Source organism: Pelophylax lessonae (genome assembly GCF_965119305.1).
Source record: "Pelophylax lessonae genome assembly, chromosome: 2".
Lineage (NCBI taxonomy): Eukaryota > Metazoa > Chordata > Amphibia > Anura > Ranidae > Pelophylax > Pelophylax lessonae.
In genome coordinates this window covers 577,123,853-577,150,484 of record NC_138769.1, presented here as the reverse complement: position 1 = coordinate 577,150,484, position 26,632 = coordinate 577,123,853, and the positions used below count along the sequence as shown (strand labels likewise).

The window sequence follows — 26,632 nt, the reverse complement described above, 5'->3', positions numbered from 1 at the left end:
CTTCAATGACCATAAACTTGTAAAAGAATTGCTCAGCAGACTCTGCTGAACAATTCTATAACTCTGATCAGGGGATTACAGTGCACAGAACAGAGGTATTAACCTAAAATGTGACCGCGGATGACAGGTCCACATCCGCTCCACTGATGCAGGACAGACACGGACACAGCCCACTACTCTCTACCACCTGTCCATTTCCAATCCGATCTGCTAGATGGATGGTGAATGGGATTCCCATCCGTCTGTTTTTAGTGGACCGGATGGGATGCAGGCAGGTGTAAATGGACACATTTACATTTACATCAACCTCTCCATAGAAAACAATGGGTGGTCCGATTGGGCCCACTTGAAAAACAGACAGGCAGACCCGATCGGTCTGCTTGTGTGAAAGGGGCCTTAGGCCTTGTTCACAGCGGGCATACACAACATACCTTTACAGGGAGGCACAGTTGTTCCGTGCATCTCTGTGCAGGCAGTCCCATTGATGTCATTTTGGATGTAGCAACTGCACGAACAGAGCCGTTGCTCCCTATTCGACATCCATGTAGGTTCACGTGCATGTCCCTTCTGCGTTTGGGGGTCGTACACCCACATGGATGTCAGATTGGGAACAGCAACTATGCCTGTGCAGCCGTGGCATCCCAATTGACATAAATGGGACTGCCTGTATGAGGATACACGGAACACCTGTGCATCCCTTTGCAGGTAAAAATGGCCCTCCATGGTCGTACGCATACACTTTAGTATGCCACATGTGAACTTTTGCAATAAAAGCCCCTACCAGCCTGCTCGATGTCTTCTTCGTTGCTGCAATCTGAGCTGCACATACTTACAGCGCCAGGCTGGTCTCTGATGAGTGGCAGGAAGACATGCCATCATGCGCTGGCCAATGGGGAGACCAGAAGACCAGCACTCAGAAGAAGATGCCAATGCCAGTGAGGGACCATTGGACAGGTGAGTATTTAGCCTTTAGTTCCGCTTTAAAGTTTGCCATGACTGAAAAAGGTTGGGGTTTTTTTTTTGTACAATCTGGGAGGCAGTATTCCCTAATATCCCTTATTATTATATCATATTTTATTTTTAATTTGTACCATCAGAGGGATTTCTTTCCTTTGCCCTGTCTTGGACAAACCATTCCTACATATGGGGAGACATAGAGGCACGGATTAGAGAGATATATGATCCTGTTGGGTGACCTTTTAAAGCCCTGCTGGGAGGGGGGCATTTTTTGGTAAGCTTTGGAGATTGGCAGATGTTTAATACATGTAAGTAAAAAAAATTCCCAAAATGTATGGATTTGAAATGATTTAATATGATACATGAGTGTATAAAGCAAATTAGTGGTAGCTTTTTTTTTTTTTTACATTATTACAGGGGGGTGATAATTATCCCTGATGAAGATAATCCATTGGAAAGGGAGGCTGAATTCTAGGTTTTCTTGCATTGATGGTGAGACCCCCTTGTGTGGGAAGATATTAATTTGTGAACTTTTCTTTTGTTTAAAAAAACTCACTGTTACCCTACCAATGAGTTAAAAAGAAAAAAGAAGCAACTTGTCACAATTGGTGAAGAAATGTCGGGAGGCAAAAGACGGTAGAATCTGGATCCTCACGAGCCAAAAACAGTGGGTTGCCAGAGACTGTGTTGCTTTTACAGTGCAGCAGGTGGCTCATCGTCCCTGGAAAGAGGACTGGGCATGCCCAAAAATCTGTGATGCCAAGGACGGCATCTGCTGCTTCAATGGTTTGAGGCGCCGCACGCAAAAAAGGAAGATTGCAACACCTGCCAAGTGGAGTGGTAAGTTAATAAAAATGGGAGAGACTGATTATGTGTATAATACAGGTAAAGTGGCGGAAGTCAGGTGAGGAAATTTGCTTCCAAGAGAGACTTGCTGCTATGTAGTACCCTGTGTAGTGGGGAAACATGGGTTGATACTGAACCCGCAGCAGGACTGAGGACTGATAAAGACTGGTCTCCATGTAGTGTTATGTGTAGCAAGGAGATGAGTGGAAAAACTGAATATAATGTGTTGCTCACTAATGAGTTTAAAAATGTTCGGGTAAATAAGGAGTTAATGCAGCCTGCTAAGGCTGAAACAGCAGAGCCTTATAAAGGTCAGAAGATTTTGAACCATGGGAGCCGAATATTACAGGCTGTACTAGGCGAAGGTTGCTAAGAATGGAGTTATGTGATGCAATGTTTTGTGATAATGTTGAATGTTGTCTCAGTGCATTGCTTCCTACTGGTGTTTTGTATGAGAAGCACTCAGGAGCACTGCTGAACAGGTCAGAGGTAATGGTTAAAGAGATTGGTGTAAAAAAAATGTGTTGAAAAGGGTCAGTTGTTAGGACAGTCACTTTTGGAGTGTTGGACAACCGCAGGTGATGTGAAACTTTGGGAAGGTCCCATGGGGAGTAACCGCTTGCCTGTATGTGGTACCTTCATAGACACTGTCCTAGCAAACAAAGCGACAAGAATTTATAATGATGGTGACAACAATGAGCTGAGTAATCCATTGTAGAATGTGACTATTGAGGTAAATCAGAAAAGTATAGTGTTAATTTTAGATGGTTTGGTTGCCAAGGGCAACCAACCAGGTATTAGCGAACCTGAAAAACAGACAGTGATGACTGGGGTTGATTTAGGTAGCAAGAGGGATGGTAAAGAGATTGTGAGACCCCAAAGGTCAGTAAGAAGTGCTTGTGGAAGCACACCCAGAAACAGGTGTGGGTAGAGTGCCCCTTTAGAAAGAAGGTCAGACAGGTTTGGACCCCTGGGGGTGGTAGCAGGCATAGAGGTGTTCGTTTGAGGAATAGGCTTTTTTTACTCCCTCTAGCGAGAAACAGAGGGGGATTATATATGTGGAAGGACAAGGCCGTGCCATTGTTTAATATGGTGGTCAGGGCCAGGTTTTCCAGGAAAAAAGCACATTGATGGCATAGGTGTGTGCTGGCTTCATGTTGATGACAGAATTAGAGGTCAGTGCCCCACCCTCCAGAGGGGATCATTTTTTTCAGCAAAATTATCTGAGAAATTCTTGGGTTTTATGGTTTTGTCATTTCCGCAGAATAGTTTTTAATCAATTGGATGCAGAGTTTATAAATTTCAACTTTTTCATTGCTTTATCATATACTATAATTTCCCATAGTAAGCTTGCTGAGCCTAGTAGTCCGCCAGACTTTAATGCATACTCCATTTTTTTTTCTCTTTGCAAGGAGGTGGATACTGTCAATGTTATGCTAGCCCCATGTAAGACATCACGCCGCATATCTTTCTACATAAGTTGTCCCAATACGGATTCTGGGCAGGCTTGGGAAAGGAATTCCCCTCTGAAACGCGTTGTCGCCCACCCCTATTTGCAGTCTTCTCAATGAAGGTAATATACGACCACAGACGTTAAATCTGACAGGTACCCTGAGCAGGCTCAGTACAGAGTCATACCAGGGTCTACCAGCCTTGCACTGTAGACTGCAGAGTCTTATGCTGTCGGCGCTGTATGTATGTAAGTGAAGTCTGCTACACTGTAAGCGTGATATTGCTGTTAAGTTTCAACAAATGTGCAGCTCATTAACCATTTCCTGCACCCTTGCCTGGTCTTCTTGCTTCTGGAAAAATTGAGAATCCCAACTAATTGTAATTTTTACTTGAAATAATGAGAAAGGGTAAAAAATCTCTTAGGTTTCCATTGCCAACTGGATCTCCAATTGCCAGGGCGACCTTTGCCACAGCAGCAGAAAGGGAGAGAAAAAAAAACATTGTGTTACAGCCAATGATAAAAATCTGACAGGAGGTTCTAACACACTCTATGAAAAACATAGCAACGTTTAGATAACAGCTTGCATTCATAGGTCTACTGGTATGCTGAAGAACACGATCATCCAAAAAAAAAAAACATTTTTATAATTGTATGTACCCCCAACAGAGAGATCTCCTGTGTCTAAAGCCCCATACACACACGCAGATCGTCGTCATACAAACGTCGGCGGACGAAAGATCTGCCGATTGTATGCGTGTTAGTATGGTGCCTCCGACAGCTGTCTGCACACAATCCGCGGACAAGAGTCTTTCTTGCAAACATGAAAATTTTTGTCTGCGGACACCAGAACGGACGATTGTTTGCCAGTCAGTACAGAAATCAGCCGACAGACCGCAGATTTGCAAGACTGGGCATGCTCAGAAAATAAAAAACACAGGGAAAGTTAACCATTACATGACATCACTTCTGCAGTCAGCTGAAGTCTGCGGACAAAATTCTTGTGCTGTCCTTGTGCTGTCTTTGCACTTTTCAACAGACACCGACATCCCGGGGAGAAAAGACGAACATTTGTATGACGACGATCTGCGTGTGTGTACGGGGCTTAAGACTCCCATCATCAGTACAGAAATTGAGAAAAATCAGCCCAGCGTCTACAAAGTCAGAAATAAAAAAAAAAAAAAAAACTTGACAGTAGCTCTAATCTTCCCTCAAATTATTCAAAAAAATTATTTTGCCTGGAATTCCATTTTAAAGACCTAACCGAATGTGATGTTTTTAAACCTGCTCCAATGTTTCTGGTCACTTTAAAAAGTTATACTGGACCAGCATGGCTGAAATGAATGCATTTCCTGAATGCTCAGGCCACTGTGGAGGTTATAATAAAGTGCAGCAGCTTGCGCTTCATACAGTAATCTGTGCTCCTGCCCTGGCCATGTACTATAGACTTCCCTGCGCCCTCTCCAAAAAAAAAAAAAAAAAAATCCCCCATGGCATATCAGTCAGTCATTCAGAAACAGCCTTGTATTTTCACCAATGAATACAAGACATTCCATAATGTGGCTGAGGTGGAAATTTTGGCGTCATCCATTCACCTCGGCCAATCTTCACTGTGCGCTGTGGTACATTTCAACACAGGTGCACTGAAGGTGCCTTCCTTCAAATCAAATGGAATGGCACTGCAACACAATGCGGTCTGTGCAGTTCCACACGCATTGCACTAATGCACATTAAAATGCCCATTGCCACAAAATATATGTGTGAAGATGGCTTTGGGTTTACATCTAGTGTAATTGCTTAGCACAAAACACATAAATGTCCCTCTGTACTTTGCAATCAATCCCTTTAAAGCGGAGTTCCAGCCTCAAATACCCTTTTTAACTAAAAATACCCCTATAATACTAATCCATCGCCCTTTACAGAACTGCTATCCTCATACTTACAAGGTGTACAGTATTGGATTTTTGTCAAAATCTTACTTTTAAAAACGCTGTCTGGGCGCGGCCATCTTGGATGTGGGCAACTAAAACCGCAGTGTAATCTGCCGTGTCCTTCCTGATTCCAGGGAGTGTTCTGGGAGTCCTTCCTGATTCCAGCCTCCTGTGAGTGATGACAAACAGCTCCCAGGATGCAATGCAAAGGCGGAAGTGATGTCGGTGGCCGTGGCCACAGAGGGGGGAGAAGGAGGAAGTACAATCAAAAATGTCCTTAAAATAAGGTAAGGGACCCCCGAAAAAAAAAATTAAAATGCCCAATTGTTGATCAGCATAGCGAGCACTCCAGGAATCACTAAAGTTGCAAAATAGGCCGGAACTCCGCTTTAACCACTTGCCTACAGTGCACTTTCACCCCCTTCCTGCCCAGACCGATTTTCAGCTTTCAGCGCTCTCACACTTTGACTGAGAATTACTCAGTCATGCAACACTGTACCCATACAAAAATTGTGTCCTTTTTTTCACACAAATAGAGCTTTCTTTTGATGGTATTTGATCAATACTGGGTTTTTTATTTTTTGTGCTATAAATAAAAAAAGACTGAAAATATCGTGAAAAAAACGCATTTTTCTTTGTTTCTGTCATAAAATTTTGCAAATTAGTCATTTTTCTTCACAAATTTTGGCCAAAATTTATACTGCTACTTATCTTTGGTAAAAATAACCTAAGTAAGTGTATATTATTTGGTCTTTGTGAAAGTTATAGAGTCCACAAGCTATGGTGCGAATTATTGAAAATTGATCACACTTGCTCACACCTGATGTACTGAAGGCCTATCTCATTTCTTGAGACACTAAAAAGTCAGGAAAGTACAAATACCCCCCAAATGACCCCTTTTTGGAAAGTAGACATTCCAAGGTATTTAATAAGGGGCATGGAGAGTTTTTTGAAGTTGTCATTTTTTCCCCACAACTCTTTGCAAAATGAAGATTTTTTTTTTTTTTTACAAATTGCCATATTAACAGGTTATTTCTCTCACACAGCACATGTATACTTGCAACTACACCCCAAAACACATTCTACTACTCCTCCTGAGTATGGCGATACCACATGTGTGAGACTTTTTCACAGCCTGGCCACATACAGAGGCCTAACATTCAAGTAGCCCCGTCCGGCATTCTAGGAGCACAAATTACACATATAATTTCCTGACAACCTATCGCACTTTTGAAGGCCCTGGAGCACCAGGACAATGGAAACCCCCATAAAATGACCCCATTTTGGAAAGCAAACAGCCCAACGTATAATTTTTTGAGGCATAATGAGTCTTTTGAATATGTCATTTTTTTCCACAAGTTTTTGGAAAATGTGGAAAGAAAATGAAAACACATTTTTTTTTACACAAAGCTGTCCATTTATGCAATATTTCTAACACATAGCATGTACATAGCAAAAATTGCACCCCAAAATACATTCTGCTATTCCTCTTGAGTATGGCGATACCACATGTGTAACACTTTTTCACAGCCTGGCCACACACATAGGCCTAACATCCAAGTAGCGCTTTACACAAAGTTGTCCATTTATCCACTTTAAGACTGGGCCTATTTTTGACACTTGGTGTTTACAAGCTAAAATCATTTTTTTTGCTAGAAAATTACTTGGAACCCCCAAACATTATATATTTTTTTTTAGCAGAGACCCTAGAGAATAAAATGGAGATCGTTGCAATATTTTTTATCACACCATATTTGCGCAGCAGTCTTCCAGATGCGATTTCTTTGAAAAAAATTCACTTTTTTGAACTAAAAAATAAGAAAACAGTAAATTTAGCACAATTTTTTTCCATAATGTGAAAGATAATGTTACGCCGAGTAATTAGATACCCAACATGTCATGCTTCAAAATTGTGCATGCTCACAGAATGGCGCCAAACATTGGTACTTAAAAATCCCCATAGGCAACATTTTAAAAATTTCTGCAGGTTACTAGCTTAGAGTTACAGAGAAGGTCTAGGGCTCAAATTATTGCTCTCGCTCTAACGATCGCGGCGATACCTCACATGTATGGTTTGAACACCGTTTACATATGTGGGCGGGACTTGCGTATGCGTTTGCTTCTGCGCGCGAGCTAACGGGGACAGGGCACTTTAATTTTTTTTTTTTTTTTTTTCCTATTTATTTTATTTATTTTTTTATTTTTACACAGTTTAAAAAAAAAAAATGTTTTGATCATTTTTATTCCTATTACAAGGAATGTAAACATCCCTTGTAATAGAAATAGGCATGAAAGGTCCTCTTTATTGTGAGATCTGGGGTCAAAAAGACCTCACACCTCACAACTACACTAAAAAAGAAAAAAAAAAAAAAAATTGTTGAAAGAGGAAAAAAAAAAAAAGAAAAAAAAAAAGCGGCCCTTTAAACCGGTTGCTAGGCAACGTCTTTTGACGTAGCTCCGGTCCTCCAAGACCATAGAGTCGAGTGAGGGCCATCTTGCCCTCATTTGACTTCCTGTCTCTGAGGATCCGGGACCGGATAGTTTTCCCCGCTGCTGGCGGGTCCGGTAAGCTGGGAAAACGTCTGGGACGCGGCAGGAGGGGGGGGGGGGCACCTCTTCCCCTGCACCGTAAGGGTAATTCCGCGGCGAATCCGCCACTGGGACCACCCTTATCTGAAAGCCGACCGCCCGCCGTTTCAAAAAATACCGGGGTTATGGGGGCTATCTGCTGCCATAACCCCAGTATTTAGCTTTTAATGGCCGACGCATATAGTCGTTAGGCGGTCAGTAAGTGATTGCATGCATATGGCAAACAGGTGACGATGACTGATGGGGTGACAGGTGACGATGACTGATGGGGTGACAGGTGACAATGACTGATGGGGTGACAGGTGACAATGACTGATGGGGTGACAGGTGACGAAGACTGATGGGGTGACAGGTGACGAAGACTGATGGGGTGACAGGTGACGAAGACTGATGGGGTGACAGGTGACGATGACTGATGAGGTGACAGGTGACGATGATTGATGAGGTGACAAGTGACGATGATTGATGGGGTGACAGATGACAATCACTGACGGGGTGACATGTGACGATGATTGATGGGGTGACAAGTGACGATCACTGATGGGGTGTCAAGTGACGATGATTGATAGGGTGACAGATGACGGTGACTGATGGGGTGACAGGTGACGATGACTGATGGGGTGACAGGTGACGGTGATTGATAGGGTGACAGGTGACGGGCGATGGTCACTGATGGGTGACAGGTGACGGGCGATGGTGCACGGCGGTACTGATGGCAGTCTCTGGTGACCGGTGAATTTTAGGCTATGTTCACATGTGAGCGTAGCGATCGCGGGCAGAATCACTGCGATTCTGCCCGTGATCCAGAAATCATTGCAAATTGCGGGACGCCTGTGCGTTGCCCGTGATTTGCAATAGCACCCCAAACGCTGTGCGATGTTGCTGCGATTTCCGCCTGCCGAATCGCGGTAACATCACGCAAACAACGCATGACGCCCCAAAGAAGCTCTTGTACCTTTTTTGGGCGTCATGCGTTGTTTGCGCGATGTTACCGCGATTCGGCAGGCGGAAATGGCGGCAACATCGCACAGCGTTTGGGGTGCTATTGCAAAAAACGGGCAACGCACAGGCATCCCGCAATTTGCAATGATTTCCGGATTGCGGGCAGAATCGCGGTGATTCTGCCCGCGATCGCTGCGCTCACATGTGAACGTTATGGGTGTCAATTTCTGGGCACTGATGAGGTGACTGTTGGGTGACAGGTGACATTGGGGGGGGCTGAGGACTGTGTGGGGACCTTTATTAGTGTGATTTTACTTTTACAGGTACACAGAGCAGTAACTCAATGTTTCTAGCTCTTCTCCCCTCATACTGGAAACTGTATGAGGAGAGAAGAGCTAGTAACACTGAGTTACTGCTCTTTGTTTACATTTTCTGATCGGCTGTGAATGGATTCACAGCCGATCACATAGTAAACAGTCACTATCAGTGACTGTTTACTACTGCCGGTGACAGCTGTGTTCCTACGGAACACAGTGCCACCAACATGACCGCGCTCCCGATCGCGCATGCGCGGTCATCTCCCGGCCGCCTCCATTGTGATCGGCTGTGTCATTAGAACACAGCCGATCACGTGGGAAATAGCCACGCCCAGTGGCTGTTTCCCCCCTGCCGGTGACGGGGGGTGTCCCGGGGACACCCCGACACCGGCAGTGCACGGCGGCGCGCCAGCGATCGCGCGCCTGCCGTGCATTTCCTGGGTCACGTCATAGGACGTCCGCCCAGGATAATAGCCGCACCGTCCCGCCGTCATATGACGGCGGGCGGGCGGTAAGTGGTTAAGTTGTACATTCATAAAGTCTGTAAGTATCTCTGAGGTCTGTGGTTACTTACAATCCTTCCACTAGTGTTGCATAATTTTGGGAGGTGACTGTCACACAAATTACTAGTTTTCAAAAAATAAGTTTCCTCATCTCAGTTGGTAACTATATTTACGGTTTTTCACGGTACAATAAAAGAGACACTTAACGAAGGGTACCAAGCAAACCTTTCAGGGCCCAGTTGCACTGTTGCATTTTAATGCACAAGTTCAGGGGCACTAAAACGCATGTGTCATGGTTAGCCATATTAAATATAATGGGGTTGATTTACTAAAGGCAAATATACTGTGCACTGCAAGTGCAGTTGCTCTAGAGCAGCCTTTCTCAACCTTTTCAACACAGAGGAACCCTTGAAAAAAAATTCTGGTCTCAGGGAACCCCTGCTAAAAATTTAAAATCTACAACTCATGACACATTAGTGTGACAGTCAGTGGGAAGAATGCTCCTTACTCTTGTCATCATTGCAGATAGCTAAATGGAACAATGGTGTTATTGGGAACTTATCTGAGAGGCAGAAATTGCACATTGCTCAAGGAATGCCTAGCAACCCCAGGAGGAACCTTATGCCCCATACACACGTGCAGATTATCTGCAGACTTTTGTCTGCAGACTTACCAAAACCATATAATATGAGGTCAAACCTAAACACTTTCAATTTGTATGCAATCCGGCAGGCCCTTGCACTACATAGAAAAGGTAAGTCTGCAGACAAAAGTCTTCAGATAATCTGCACGTGTGTACGGGGCATTAGGGTTCCCTGGTTGAGAAACCCTGCTCCAGAGCTTAGTAAATGAGCTAAAGTTTCACTTTGCAAAGAATACTCAATCACATGCAAGGAAAAACAAAAAAAAACAGCATTTTTGCTTGCACATGATTGGTTGTCTTAAATCAGCAGAGCTTCCCCTCAGATCTAGATCAACACTTGCAGTGCACAGTGGGGTTTGATTTACTAAAGGCAAATAGACTGTGTAGTTGCTCCAGAGCTTAGTAAATGAGCTGAAGCTCTGCTGACTTCCATCATCCACTCATGTGCAAGCAAAAATGCTGTTTTTTTTTTCCTTGCATGTGATTGGGTAATCTTTGCAAAGTGAAGATTAACCTCATTTAGGAAGATCTAGAGCAATGCACTCGTAGAGTGCAACTGCCTTTTGCAAAGTGCACAGTCAACCCTCCCTGTGTTCCCATCTCTGTACTGCAGTGTGGTGTGTTTTAAAAAAAAAAAACATTTTAATTTCTTTCTGCATTTTAGCGCACTGGGAAGCCCTTAGCTCATGGCAGTGCATCAAAACACATATAAACACGCGTTTTGATTCATTGCCAACAGGTGCTGACCAGCCTTGGTCAAAGGCTATCTACCTTTTTCACTCCAACTTCTTAATGCAGTGAAAGCACAACAAAACGCATGTCAACGCTCAAAGGAAACGCACTGAATCACGGCAAATCACTTGCCTAACACTACAAAGAACTTTTTACGCACATGCATATATCTAAATGGGTCCTAATTCACTCTAAACCCTATTTCAGGGTCTGTTTCTCCCAGCAGTCTCTGGTCCATCAGTACAGCTCTGTTCACTATTTTGGGGATGGGATGTTGTTGCATAAGGCTCCTTTCACACTAATGCGACGCGATTTTGCGGCACGATTTTGACGCAACTTTGCCGCGGTTTTGAGCAATGGCTCAGGGCTATATACCTCAAAACGCATTAAAATCGTGCCAAAGTAGTGCAGGCACTACTTTGAAGTCGGTGCGACTTCAAAACGCACTGATATGAATGGGGCTCATTGAAAATAATGGAAAAGACTTGTCATGCGATTTTGTGGTCCAAAATTGCGGGACAAGTCGCACTAGTGTGAAAGGGGCCTAAATCAGCCTTTCACAGATCCCTAGAAGGAACCCCACTCCTCAATGGGAGAACAGTATGTGCCCATTACCCAGTTCTTTCCACAATCAGCTACCTGAATACCACTCTCGACATCTACGTTTATTTAAGGCTTTCTGTGTTTCTTTTTTTTTTCCAGTTAGTAAAAAAAGAACAATATTTATGATCTTCAAAAAAGTGCAAATTCTTTGCAGAGAAATGATCTACCCTTTACTACTGTCACTCCAGTGCTCGATTAAAGCAGATGTAGGCTAATTAAATGTAAAATTCAGGAGCTAGTCTGCCCAATGTAAGACTCAGCACGCGCTTTAGAAGTGCAAGTTGACCTTTACAGCATTTTCTAACTACAACATAATTAGTGTTGGCTCTTCATCTTCTCGGTTATATTTAATTACCTTTTCATTGAATATAACTGACAGTCATGCATAGTCTACCACAATGCAGGTCACATAAATTTCAGGAGACAAGCAGTACACAGAGATTTATTCCTACATTAAACTCCCCCGTATTGCAAGTGAATCAAAGAAAATGGTAAAGTGGAACTCCAGCCTAATTTTTTTTTTGTAAGATACAGTGGGGGATGCTGTCACCAGCACAGGGAGTGAATGATGCTGTCACCAGCACAGGGAGTGAGAGGAGCTCTTTTAAGGAAATAACAGCAATTTAAAAAAAAAAAAAAAAAAAAAACGTTTTGGTAAAATAGGGGAACAATATGAACATTTATCACCTTTCTAGTGTTGTCTGTGTCCCTGTCCCCACTAAGGATGAGCTTGGGCTCAACAGACAAGAATGGGATTCCCTGCATGTTGATGCAAAGAACATCTGTGCATCCCATACGGTCAAGGAAATGCAGATACACCTGTGTGAATGAGGCCTTTTAAAAGTAATCTGAGTGAAAAATGAATTTCTGCAACCCCCCTCCCCACCCAAACCTTCCTATTAGTCACATTAAATCAACCAAAAAAAACCTTCTGCATGCAGCTTGCCCCACAGCCCCCCTAAATATATACCTGAGCCTGATCTGGATCCAGCGATATGAACAAGAGGCGAGGCTCTCTTGGGTGTCTTGCTCCTCATTGGCTCAGATACAGCAGCAGGAGTTATTGGCTCCAGCTGCTGTTAATCAGAGCCAATAAGGAGGCAGGGCGGCAGGGCCGAGTCTTGCTCTATGAGCCTTATGGACACACAGAGCAGAGCTCTGGCAGGAGCACACACGAGTGCCCCCAATGCAAAAACATTACACAGAGCAAGTGAGAATAGCATGTTTGTCATTTTAAAAATATAAAACACAAGCCTTCAGTATTACTTTAACTTAGTGTACCTATCCTGACAATTACATAATTATTTCCAGTAAATACCTCTTTTTTTCCCACAAATTAGAAATACCACTGTTCCAGAGCACCCTAACCTAATTACATGCTACTAGGAGCAATATTGGTGTTTCATGTAATCAGATGATGCAGAGAGTCTATTTTTCTAACAGACCTGTCTGGGGGATTAGACAGGAGATAAAAAGGATCAGAAACAACCTTAATGGATGACCACGTGTACATATAGAATTACAAAGGTATTAATACATCAATAAAGCTTCATACACCTGACTAGTTTTTTTTTTTTCCCGTTTAACCTGCTTTTTTTCCCGATGTTAGTACAGCGATCTTCCCTGCTGTGCTATTGTGTTCTGACAGGGGAACGCCCCCCGGGGACGGGGACACCATACCCCCCCCCTCCAGAACACTCTGGTCAGCGACACTCTGGTCATTGGCTGAGAGCACTGATTGGCAGACCTTTTTTGGGTATTGACCCTTCGACAGAAGCCAGCCGGCTTCTGTTGGTCTGGTTGCCATACACACAGGCAGAATGTCAATAGGAATCCAACTCAATAGAAACCGGCCATTGCCACCCGACATTCAGCCCATGTGTACTGGGCTTTAGACTATGTACAGTAACCTAAATATATTCATATGCAAATTTTAAACAACTATAGAGACTCTGTCGTAACAAAGATAAGACAAAGCCACCAGTTAAAGAATAATTCTTTCTGGTGGGTAGTGAGTGGAATCTTTAGGTGCGAGCTCTGGGTGCCAATGTTATCCAAGACTTCCAGGTGTGTTGGATAAGGCTTACCCACTGGCCGCTGTGGTTTCTTCAGCTACTATGTTTTGTAGAGTTACAAGCTGTCAGGAGAAATCACAGCAAAAGTGGGGAACATGCTATCCAAAACCTCTAAAATTTTCAGAAACCAAAAGCTCCCTGAGCTTTACAAAAGTGTGATTATTATGATCACCAATGACCAGAAGGGTAAAGCTGGCCATAGATGGGTAAAATTTTGAACGAAAATTCTTAAGAAAAGAATGTTCAAAGAAAGTTGGCTTGTTTTTCTAATCATTAGCAGGTCAAACTGATATTCGTTTTGGACCGCAGTGACAACAAAATTCAAAGGAATATGGAAAATTTTTCTTGAATGAACAGATTTCTAACAGTGTAAATTTTCGTTTGGAAAAGTCTATTCTTACCTAGATCGAATGGTAAAAGCAAAAATAATAAAAAATCTTTAGAACAACATTCAAATATTCTGAAAAATTTTGTAAGAATTTTCCTAAGACTTTTCATAAGATTTTTTTGTTCTAAATGTTATCAATCTATGGCCAGCTTATGTCACTTATTCTTTACAGGGTGGCTTTGGCCTATATTTATTACATAGGTAGCAGGGTGGGTCGCTTTACACTGGACTGGTAAAGTACATATGTACATTTGTACTAAGAGCCCAGTAGAGATCCCACCTTAACTACCAAAAAATCAGACCTCAGAGGCAGCACACTTTGGGGTGTTTGGATAAAAAACCCTACCCGTGAAAATTCCCTACCCTCGTCACTTCCGGTGAGGATACGTCAGGCATCAGCTGAGCCGCTGCCCAGTGCGCATGTGCACAGAGTAAATTATCTCGGCTTCCGTGAAAAAACCCTACCCTCCTTCCCAGTCCTTAAAGCGACGGTTTCCCATGAAAATACCCTAACCTCGTTCCCCGGCGGGTCCAGAAAATTTTAAAAGTGCCTCCTAATGGAAGAAAATGTATATATATTAATCGAAATGGAATGATAAAAAAAATATATTTATATATTTTAAATTTTCCTCCATTAGGAGACACTTTTACATTTTCCTCGACCCGCTGGGGAACGAGGGTAGGGTATTTTCACGGGAAGCCAACATCATTTGCTAACACAACGCTTTAAGCACTGGGGACGAGGGTAGGGTTATTTCACGGGAAGCCGTTGGAACGTTAAAAAACCCTACCCCATGAAAATTCCCTACCCTCGTCACTTCCGCTGTGAGCCGATCATTTACTGCCTGAACATGCGCACTGGGCAGCAGCTAGGCTGATGCATGACATACGTGCACAGGAAGTGATGAGGGTAGGGAATTTTCACGGGGTAGGGTTTTTTAACGTTACAGGGGCAGTGCTTACATTTGATTTCATCCAGGTACTGCAACCACAAGGTCTATAGAGATGAATAGGAGACACTAGCATTGGGCATAATAGATAAAGGGAGGGTCAGACAACCCACACAGAATTTGTAACAGAAGAATTCTGGTTGATTGCTATAGATTACTACATTTTCCTTACTGCAGAATGAAAATAGAAGAGTAATGTTATCCAGAAAAAAAAAAATCACATGAACACATGCCATAGCCTATTTTATATAGAACACAGGAATCTTTTTTTTTTTTATACAGTGATTTAAAGAACACATACCTCTGATACTCGCTCTGAAATCCCGGACACAACTCAGAGAACTAACCAGGCTCAGGAGATCAAAATGGTCCTGTCTACAAAGAACACAAACTTCAATTAGACTGCAAAACAGAAAACATAAAATGATGTTTATCTAAGTTATCATTGCAATGCAAGGCTTAAATGATTGTTTAGGTCTAGGGTGGAGAAAAAGCAGTTTAAGCTCCCTTTCACATAGGGTCCGTCTGTGAGTTTTTCAGGGGGACCTGATCGGACCATCCAATGCTCCCTATGGAGTGGCAGATGCCAGTGGACACGTGTCTGTCAACACCTGCCAACATCTGATCGGACACACTAAAAAACAGGATCCTTTCCCCATCCGTCTGGTGGAATGGATTAGATGGGATGACAGTCAGATGGAAACAGACAGGCGGCCTTTTTCCATCCGACAGCCCATAGAGGACAGCGGGCTGTGTCTGTGCCCACTCTGCATCAGCGGGGCAGACACAGAACTGTCATCTGCCTGCTCAGAGGAGATCAGCGGAGAGATCGCCTGCTGAGAAGGCAGACTACAGCAGTGTGAAAGGGGCCCTACTTACTTGATCCTCCACTCCCCTGGCGACAAAAGTCTTCCATCTTGTCTGTTCAACAGAAGTCGATCAACAACTTCTGTCAAACAGGAACATACCTACATGGATCGAAATTCAGCCAGTCCCTGCTGAACTGGCCAAATTTCAATACGCCTGTGGCTAGCTTAATTCTTAGAGAGGTTTTACAGACTTCCCGTGTGGTCACTGGGGCATTCAGGGCAAGGGTACAGCAACTCTGTAAAGGGCATCCTCTGACCCAATTATACTTAACCTAACTGCACTCCCTCATAGCTCCCTGCTCCTTTGCATCTGGCAAAAACATCAGCTATGCTGGCGACCAGGGAAAGAAGTGATGTCGTTCCCCTGGTCATGTGACAGTGCTCAGGTCAATGGATTGGCTGTTGTGCCCAGGCACTGTCACAAGGGAGGTACAAACCTGAAAGCAAATAGCTGTTAGGTAAGGTAAGTATATAGGGGTCATAAATACCCTTTCCAGAAACACTGTCATTTTTCAGCAAATTGATTAGGTTTACATAACCAATTATTTGAATGTATTACACTATTTACGTCACTTTTTGTGTGTTCTAGGATTCCTTTGGATAATGTAGTTACCAATAAAATGAATCAGATACATTTTGATGAGCTATGAGGATGCGCTTCACAGAACAATCATGGCTTGCAAATATTACATTTGGTAGACAAAAGTTGTGCATGAACTCCCTGATCTGTAATCTGTATAAGCACCCTGATCTGTAATCTGTATAAACACCCTGGTCTGTAATCTGTATAAACACCCTGATCTGTAATACCCCGAAATGGTTTGTGATATGGGAGTGCATGAATATGTGGTTTCTATATTTATTTCTGGCATCCTACTTCTACAACTATCACAGATATAAGCCCTTAAAAATCACATGGCCCTATATAAACACAGTCAACACTAAAGTACCCACACATTTAGTAAATATGTCTTACTCGCCCACAAATGCCTCCTATTGTCAACAGAACACGTGTGCTGATTTACCCAAAAGCCTGCATATCAGTTTTAAAAGATAAATAAGTAATTGTATACGTTGAAGTGTTTATGTTATACTATCAATCTTCATAGTGTCATTTATTCGCAGATTCCATCCCCACTAAATACAGGCTTTCTGGCTGGAACTGCCACTTGGTAACGCTATGTGATTTTTAAAGCTGAACTCCGGCACATATAAATACACATACTAATGCATCAAATCATTAAATGTATTTTTCAACGCAACTGGTGTAAGTATTTGAATTTGCCTTGGTATCAGCCTCTTCCAATCCCCTATACAGCAGCACTTAGACTGAGAGAGGGACAGGCAGGACTGGGAGCCGATGAGGGGTGTTGCATGCAAATGTGTTGACAAGGAACATGAATACATATGAGAAGAGTGATTAGAGAGATTAAAGAGGAGTTCCAAGCACCTATAAAAAAAATAAATAAATAAAAGTCAGCGGCTACAAAAAGTTTAGCTGCTGACTTTTAAAAAACAGGCACTCACCTGTCCCGTGGTCCAGCGGTAAGCTCACCCCAGCTGTCTTTGTTCTCCGTCCTCCCACAGCAGCGCTGGCATCTTCACTATGGGCACCCGGCTGTGATAGCTTGCCGCTTCACAGCCGGGTGCCCATGTGCATGCGTGAGTCCTCATGGCGCATCCTGGATTGGTGGATGCAGTCTTCTGGGACCTGTCAGTGTACCAGAAGACTGCAGGGGGAGGGAGGGAGGAGAACCTCCTCCTTTGACGGGCACCAAAGCGCAAGTGGGAGCAGGTGACTGTCAAAATCGGGTACCTGCTCCCCCCCTCCTCAAAAGTGCCAATTGTGCAAGAGGAGCAGGGGATGAGTCCTTAAAGCGAAACTTCCCCTTTTGGGTGGGGTTCCACTTGAACTAATCAGTCTGCTGCTGCTCTTTGCTTGTCCAGTCACTACGTTGGGGGTCAAGAAAGCTGTGTAAATCTCAGAACACATGCATCAAACGTTAAGAATATATTACCCCCTGTTCTTCTTTTGTGTAAAATACCTGGTGAGCACATCCATTCCAGCGTGGTCACACACACAAATCATTTCTATTTTTAACTGAATGGGTTGCTTTAGAAAGTAAGGGTTCACATATACTTTTAAGACTCTTTGGCAGGTAAAACAGCTCTCATTTTTGTATTTCATATGTTTATTTAGTTGCCAAGAGTTGGCCTTAAAGTGACCCTGTCTTTAATTTTAAATCTGCAGCAGAAAATAGCCTGCAAAAGAGAGTAAATACTTACCTTTCCTGTTGTCTGCCCCACTGAACACCACTCCGTTATTTAGGAATTATCAACTGAAGTCAGCTGGAAAACATTTTAAGGAGTGTTGACTGCCATGTCAAAGGTGTCCTTTATGTACACCTTTCAATCCTACGAATAACACTTCCTGTTCCTAGGTGGTTAAGCTCAATCCTCCACTGTATCTATGGAGGGAGCCATGGCTGCCACCCAGGCTGGACTACAAAGATATCCGCCTTTGTTTTTCACCTCACATTGGGTTGGGATTGGTGAAAACCAAATGTGGTGCCAATATTTGAAGAAGGGCCAATATATATACCTTGGAATTAAAGACCAGTCAGCCTAACATTAATAGCATGTAAACTATTGGAAGGAATGATAAAGGACCATATCCAAGAATTTGCTAATGAAAATAGTAGAATTAGTGGTAAGCAACATGGTTTTATGAAGAACTGTTCTTGACAGACAAACCGTTTAACATTCTATGAGGATGTGAGCTGTAATTTGGATAGAGGAAGGCCTGTGGAAGTATTGTATTTAGATTTTGATAAGGCATTTGATACAGTAGCCCACAAATTATTCATTAATACATTGTACCTAGATAGAAAACTGGTTGCAGGAGCTAATCCAGAGAGTAGTGATTAATAACATATTTTCTGAATGGTCTGGAGCTGTGAGCAGGTAACACCAGGGCTCTGTCCTGGGACCTATTCTGTTTAACTTGTTCGTAAAGGATATAAAGGTTGGAATAAATAGCTTAATCTCAGTGCTTGCTGACGATAAAAAATTAAGCAGGGCAATAACTTCACAAAAGGATATAGCAACTTTACAAATGGAGGAGTGGGAAGCTATATGGCAGACAAGGTTCAATGTAGGAAAATGTAAAGTAATGTACTTGGGAGCTAAAAATAAGCACGCAAGTTACACGGCAGAACCTCTGGAGGAATCGAGGATAAAAAAGGATGTGGGGGTCTTAGTAGATGACAGACTAAGCAATAGCATGCAATGCCAAGCTGCAGCAAGCACAGCCAGCAGACTATTAGCATGCATTAAAAAGGGTATTTCCTCAAGAGATAAAACTATAACTTTACATCTTTACAAAACTCTGGTTCATCCACATCTTGAGTTTGCCATCCAGATCTAGTCACCAATCCTCAGGATGATAGTACTTAAACTAGAGAGAGTCCAGTGAAGGGCAACAAAACTAATAAGGCTAGAGGATCTCATTTATGAGGAATGACTACAAGCAATCCTATTCTTCCTGGAGAAGAGACACTTGGGAGGGAATATGATTGTGGTATACAAATCCTTGAATGGTGACTATAGCATTGGGAGGATACTTTTTAATCTTAGATCTCTTAAAAAGACACACGACCACCACACTGTGAAAAATGATTCAGTCCTAAACTGTGTAGCAATTCTTTACTGTTAGAGCAGTAAGGATGTGGAACTCCCTTCCAAAGTTGGTGGTGTCAGTGGAGAGTGACAGGAGTTCAACAGACTTTAGGCTCCATTCACACTTGTGCGACTTAAAAATTGTGCAACTTCCATTGCAAGTTTATCCTGCGACTTTGATGGAACTTTGATGCGACTTTGGAAGAGCGTGACTTTGACCAATGTGATCCTTTTGCTTGTCTTCTACAAAGTCGTTGGAACTCCACAGGGAAGAAGTAAGGGGGAAAGTTATAGTTGGGGTATGTTATAGGCCCTCCAACCTGAGGGAGGAGGTGGAGTTGGAACTTCTATCACAGACAGGAATAGTGGCAAAGCGGGGAAATGTCATCGTCGGGGACTTCAACTATCCCGATATTGACTGGGAAGTGGGGACAACTCACTCAATAAAGGCCGGTCAATTCATGAATGTCTTACAGGACAACTTCATGTCTCAATTGGTGGATTCTCCAACTAGAAAGAATGCATTGCTAGATCTACTAATAACCAACGATCCAAGTATAATCTCAGATGTAGCAATATGGGACAACTTGGGATCTAGCGATCACAGGATGATCACATTTAGCATAAATCACAGGAAAACATGGCACGAGAGGAGCACAAGAATTCTAAACTTCAGATTCAGAAGAGCAAACTTTTCTGAGCTGTGCTTAATACTAGAGAGCATCAATTGGGACCTAACCCTAGAAACATTGAACACAGAGGAGAAATGGGAATGCTTTAGAAACATATTAAACAAACGTATCACCCAGTGTATTCCAATGGGAAATAAATACAAAAAAGCCAAGGTCAAACCGGGGTGGCTCAACCGTAAAGTAAAAATTCTTATTAGAGAAAAAAAATGGCCGTTAAGAAATATAAAAATGGAGAGGGCACTGTCAGCTTTCCAACAATATAAGGAATGTAACAAGAAATGTAAAAACAAAATCAGGGTGGCTAAAAAAGACTACGAGACACACATAGCAGAGGAGAGTAAGAAAATTTAGTAAGAAATTATTTAGATATATTAATAGTAAAAAAGCGAGATCAGAGCACGTTGCACACATAAATAATGATGAAGGGAGAATGGTTACAGATGACAGTACAGGGAACTGTACTAAATGCTTTCTTCTCCTCGGTTTTTACACAAGAAAAGGAGGGGTATACTGACCACGACAGTATTGTTAGCAGCACATCACAAGACATACCGCTGAGGCTAACAGAGGCAGGAATCAAGGAAAGACTTGATAAGAATAACGCAAATAAATCACCAGGACCAGATGACTTACACCCGAGAGTACTCAACTGTTGTTCCTAATCTTTGTGGACAGTATACGGACAGAAACTGTACCAGCTGACTGGAGGAAAGCCAATGTGATACCAATATTCAAAAAAGGGCAGAGACTTATACCAGGAAACTACAGTCCAGTCAGCCTGACATCAATAGTATGTAAAATATTGGAGGGGATGATAAGGGACTATATCCAAGAATTTTCTGAGGACAACAGTATCATTAGTAGTAATCAGCATGGGTTTACAAAGGGACGTTCTTGCCAGACCAATCTGTTAACATTCTACGAGGAGGTGAACAGTGAACTAGACAGGGGGAGGCCTGTTGATGTGGTGTATCTGGATTTTGCGAAGGCATTCGATACAATTCCCCATAAACACTTAGTCTACAAGCTAAGGACTGCAGGCATCGACCACAAGGTTTGTTCTTGGATAGAAACTGGTTACAGGGACGTGTCCAAAGGGTGGTGATAAATAACGTGTACTCTGGTCTGGTCTGGAGTGGTAAGTACGGTACCAAAAGGCTCTATCCTGGGAACAATTCTGTTCAATTTATTCATAAATAATATAGAGGATGGGATTATTAGTTCAATCTCAGTTTTCGCAGATGACACAAAAATAGGCAAGGCAAGAACTTCACATCAGGACATAGAAATCTTACAGAATGACCTAAACAAAATAACAGAGTGTGCAACAACATGGGGCAAATGAGGTTTAAAATGGAGAAATGTAAAGTAATGCACTTGGGGGCCAAAAACATAAATGAAAACTACTCACTAGGGGGGAACCTATGGGGGAATCAAGGATGGAGAAAGATCTAGGGGTCCAAGTGGAAGATAAGCTAAGCAATAGCATGCAATGTCATGCTAAAGCTGCCAAAGCTGGCAGAATATAAGCATGCATAAAGAAGGGGGATATATTCCAGAGATAAAACTATAACCCTGTCACTTTATAAAACTCTGGTCTGGCCACATCTGGAGTATTCTGTCCAGTTCTGGTCACCGATCCTCAGAAGGGACATGCTGGAACTGGAAAGAGTCCAAAGAAGGGCAACTAAACGAATTAGGGGATTGGAAGACCTTAATTACGAGGAGCAATTACAAGCACTTAATTTATTCTCCCTGGAGAAAATACACCTGAGAGGGGACATGATAGCGATTTACAAATACCTCAATGGCAATCCCAGCATAGGAAATTAACGATTTAGTCTAAAAGTGCAAGAGGATACGTGACCACACAATGAGAATAGAGGAGAAGAGGTTTAACCTTAAGCTGCGTAAGGAGTTTTTCACTGTCAGGGCGGTAGGAATATGGAACTCTCCTCCACAATTGCAGTTATCAGCGGGGAGTATCAATACTTTTAAAAGACTCTTGGACGTGCATTTCAAAGAACACAATATTCAGGAATATGGGAAATGAATATCGTCACTGACACACACACACACCTACACAGGTTGAACTGGATGGACTGCTGTCTTTATTCAATCCTAACTACTATGTAACTATGTGCAGAACAGAAAAACATTTAGTTCCGTTTGGTTTCTTTATTTTCTACTGAATTCCAAATTTTCAGAATGATTTGAATTTGCATCGGTCAAAAATTGATCGACCGATTTGAACTGTGTAAGAAGAATAGCTGGTTGTTAAGGAGCGGGCCGGGAAGCCGGTCACCCCACTGACAGCTGAATGTAAAAAAAGAATGCCAACATTGAAAAGAAAAAAACCCAGCTGGGGTTCCCCCCCCCAAAATCTATACCAGGCCCTTATCCGAGCATGCAGCGGAAGGGGGGGGGGGGAGGAGGGACTAGCGTGTGCCCCCCCTCCTTAACCATACCAGGCCACATGCCCTCAACATTGGAAGGAGCACCTTGCTCTGGTATGGTTCAGGGGCCGCTCACTCACCCCCCCCTCTTTCTTGACCTGACAAGCTGTATGCTCAGATAAGGGTCTGGTATGGATTTTTTTTGGGGGGGCCACATCTTTTTTCCATTGCCGGGATTCTTTTCACAAGTCGCATACAAGCCGCACCCAAATCGCATCTATGGCATGCAGGTGTGACTTTTATGTGACTTTTGAGGGTTTATATTGAGGTCTATGGACCTCAAGTCGCAGGAAAGTTGGACCAGTATAGCGCAGGAACTACTTTAAAGTGGCTGCGACTTGAAGTCGCACAGATATGCATGGTTATCATAGGGAAACATGGGGTGCGACTTGTCATGCGAGTTCGGGCTCCAAAGTTGCATGAAAAGTCGCACAAGTGGGAATGGGGCCTTAGATGTGTTTTTTAGAGAACACAATGTACAGGGATATGGAAACAGTAGACAAATACACACAGACACTCTCAGGTTCAACTAGATGGAGTGGTGTTTTAATTAAAATTACATAGTTTACATAACTATGTAATAAAACATCCCTACAGACCTATGTCTGCATAAGTATGTGAGCAAACTTCAAATGTCATCTTTTCAGAACAGAGGTGACAATTAAATAAAGATTCTGACTGGTTGCTGTGTGCAACATTTTTTTGTTCGTTAGAATACACAAGCCATGAGTTCTATTGTTTCAAGCGACCATTCTCTTTTTTCAATCTATTTTGCAAAACTTTTAAACATAATGTGCTTGCAGGGAAATGCAGGTCTTTCCAAATTTCAGGTATGCATGTAATGGTGGAAATACACTCTTCGATAACTTTTATTATCCAATCAAAGTGCAATTTGATCAAAATGGAATGGAAAAAAAAAATCAAATCAGGAGCCAATTGAATAGCTATCACTTGCCTTTCAATAGATTTAGACGATTGCCAAGGGCAGAAAATTATTATTTTTTTGCGCTATAAACAAAAAAAAAATGGCGACAATTCTGAAAAAAAAAACAATTTATTTTTTACTTTCTGCTATATAACATTTCCAATAAAAAAAAATAAAAAAAAATTTTTTCATCATTTTAGGCCAATTTGTATTCTGCTACATATTTTTGGTAAAAAAAAAAAATCCCAATAAGCGTGTTTTGATTGGTTTGCACAAAGATTATCATGTCTACAAACTAGGGGAATGATTTATGTTATTTTGAATTTATTATTTTTTTACTAATAATGGCAGCGATCAGCGATTTTTTGCGGGCCTGCGACAATGCGGTGGACAGATCAGACACCTAACTGACATTTTTGACACTTTTGGGGGGACCAGTGACATTACTGCAATAATCAGTGCTAAAATATGCACTGTTACTGTACTAATGTAATGGCGCTGACAGGGAAGGGGTTAACGCCACGGGCAATCAAAGGGTTAAATGTGTCCCTAGGGGATGCTTTCTAGCTGTGAGGGGGATGGGCTTGCTGCATGAACACAGAGACCTGTGTTCCTAAATAAGAGGAACACAAGATCCCTGTGTTCATAACTGACAGAACAGCGGTCTGCCATGTTTACAACGGCAGACTGCTGTTCTGTTTCCACGGGGAGCGATCGCGGGTGCCTGGCGGCAATCCCGGGTGACCGGCAGCAATTGCGGCCACCAGACCTGCTGATTGGCTCCCCCCTGTAAGCAATCGGCACGCGCCCCTTGCTAGCGGTCCCGCGAAACGACGTAAAGTTTCATCATATCGCGGGACAGAGCTGACTTGCCGCAGTATATGTACTGCTGGCGGTCGGCAAGTGGTAAAGTGGGATATTGTTTTTAACATTGTGTCATTCTACTTTTTTTACATTAAAACTGTGATTCTTCTACACTTAAATGACGCTGCTCTTTATGTTCTTTGTGTTTTTTGTGCCTCTAAGTGTAGCAATATGATTGAATTTAATGAAGGTATACAGTACAACATTTCCGCCAAATCCTCAAAAGGAGATAAAGGCAAGTGTCATTGAATAGGTTCCTTGTTAAAGTTAGTGATAGACGTCCTACACAATACACACAGCACACCAGCCCCAATTCTTTTCAAAGGCAAAGTGCAGGTTAATTTGTTTTATTTTTACAGTACACTTTATACTGTATTTTGTATTGCTGTAATCATTTTTATATGAATAAATAGTTGTGGAACAAATCATGTGAGTTTCCATTATTTCTTATGGGGAAATTTGCTTTGATTTAAGAGTGCTTTGGTTTACAACCATGTTTCCAGAACAAATTATGCTTGCAATCCAAGGTTTTACTTTATCTGAAAAGCGTGACGTGCATTTGTATTCAGCCCCCCTGAGTCAATATTTTGTAGAACCAACGTTCGCCGCTAGTCTTTTTGGGTATATCTCTCTACCAGTTTTGCACATCTAGAAAGTGACATTTTTGCACATTCTTCCTTGCAAAATAGCTCAAGCTCTGTCAGATTGGATAGAAAGCATCTGTGAACAGCAATTTTCAATTATTGCCACAGATTCTTAATTGGATTTAGGTCTGGATTTTGACAGGACCATTCTAACACATGATTATGCTTAGATCCAAGCCATTCCATTGTAGCTCTGGCTGTATGTTTAAGGTCGTTGTCCTGCTGGAAGGTGAACCTCCACCCCAGTCTCTAGTCTTTTGCAGACTCAAACAGGTTTTCTTCTAAAATTGACCTGTATTTGGCACCATTCATCTTCCCATCAACTCTGGCCAGCTTCCCTGTCCCTGCTGAAGAAAAGCATCCCCACAACATAATTCTGCCATCACCATGTTCCATGGTGGGGATGTGTGTTCAGGGTGATGTGCAGTATTAGTCTTCCACCACACACAGCGTTTTGCTTTTAGGCCAAAAAGTTCAATTTTGGTCTCCTCTGACCAAAGCCTCATCTTCCACATGTTTATTGTGTCCCCCCACATAGCTTCTCCTAAACTTCAAACGGGATTTCTTATGGCTTTCTTTCAACAATGGCTTTCTTCTTGCCACTTTTCCATAAAGGCCAGATTTGTAGAGTGCAGGACTAATAGTTGTCCCGTGAAAAGATTCTCCCACCTGAGCTGTGGATCTCTGCAGCTCCTCCAAAGTTACCATGGGCCTCTTGGCTTTAATGTTCTCCTTGCCCTGCCTGTGAGTTTAGGTGGACAGCCATGTCTTGGAAGGTTTGCAGTTGTGCCAGACTCTTTGTTTTTTTTTAAACCTAACTCTGCTTTAAACTTCTCCACAACTTTTATCCCTGACCTGTCTGGTATGTTTCTTGGCCTTCATGATGCTGTTTGTTCACTAAGGTTAACTAACAAACCTCTGAGGGCTTCACAGAACAGCTCTATTTATACTGAGATTAAATTATACACAGGTGGAGGTTGGCGCATCTTTGGGTATTCCGATTACTCTGAAGGAACTGCAGAAGGTCATGGGAGGAATGCAATCGGGAAAGGCCCCTGGACCGGATGGCTTTACCCTTCAATACTAATGAACCCTTCTCCCGATCTTAGGCCCCCATCTGGTGAATTTTTTCAACTCTGTGTGTAATTACACAGTGTTTCCCAGAGACACGTTGATGGCTCATATTTCTGTCATCCCGAAGGATGGGAAAGATCCCACCTCATGTGGCAGCTACAGACCTATATCGCTTTTTAAACATTGATTTGAAGGTCTTCACAAAGATTCTGGCGACTCGTCTTGCCTCTCACCTCACAGCGGTGGTGCATCTCGACCAGGTGGGTTTTATCCCCGGGAGAGAGGCTAGGGACAACACTACCAAAGTCCTGAATTTAATACACTTGGTTAATGAGACTCACACCCCGGCAATCTCAGCACGGATGCAGAGAAAGCGTTTGAACGGGTTAACTGGAGGTTTATGTTCTCAGTTCTCCAGCACATCGGAGAACTGGATATCTAGCGGCGTTTACTCTGACTCCACGGCCTGGGTTAAGGCCAACGGTGTACTTTCTGATGCATTCA

General features: G+C 42.7%; 1 protein-coding gene across 2 annotated transcripts in view; it reads right to left on the bottom strand.

The window, feature by feature from the left end:
• DTX3 (deltex E3 ubiquitin ligase 3) overlaps window positions 1-26,632 on the bottom strand; it is a 145,160-nt gene that overhangs the window by 106,504 nt on the left and 12,024 nt on the right. For both annotated transcript variants that reach the window (XM_082248531.1, XM_082248530.1), the window contains exon 2: window positions 15,228-15,301. The gene's annotated coding sequence lies outside the window, so the exon portion shown is untranslated. The remainder of the gene's footprint in view (window positions 1-15,227; window positions 15,302-26,632) is intronic.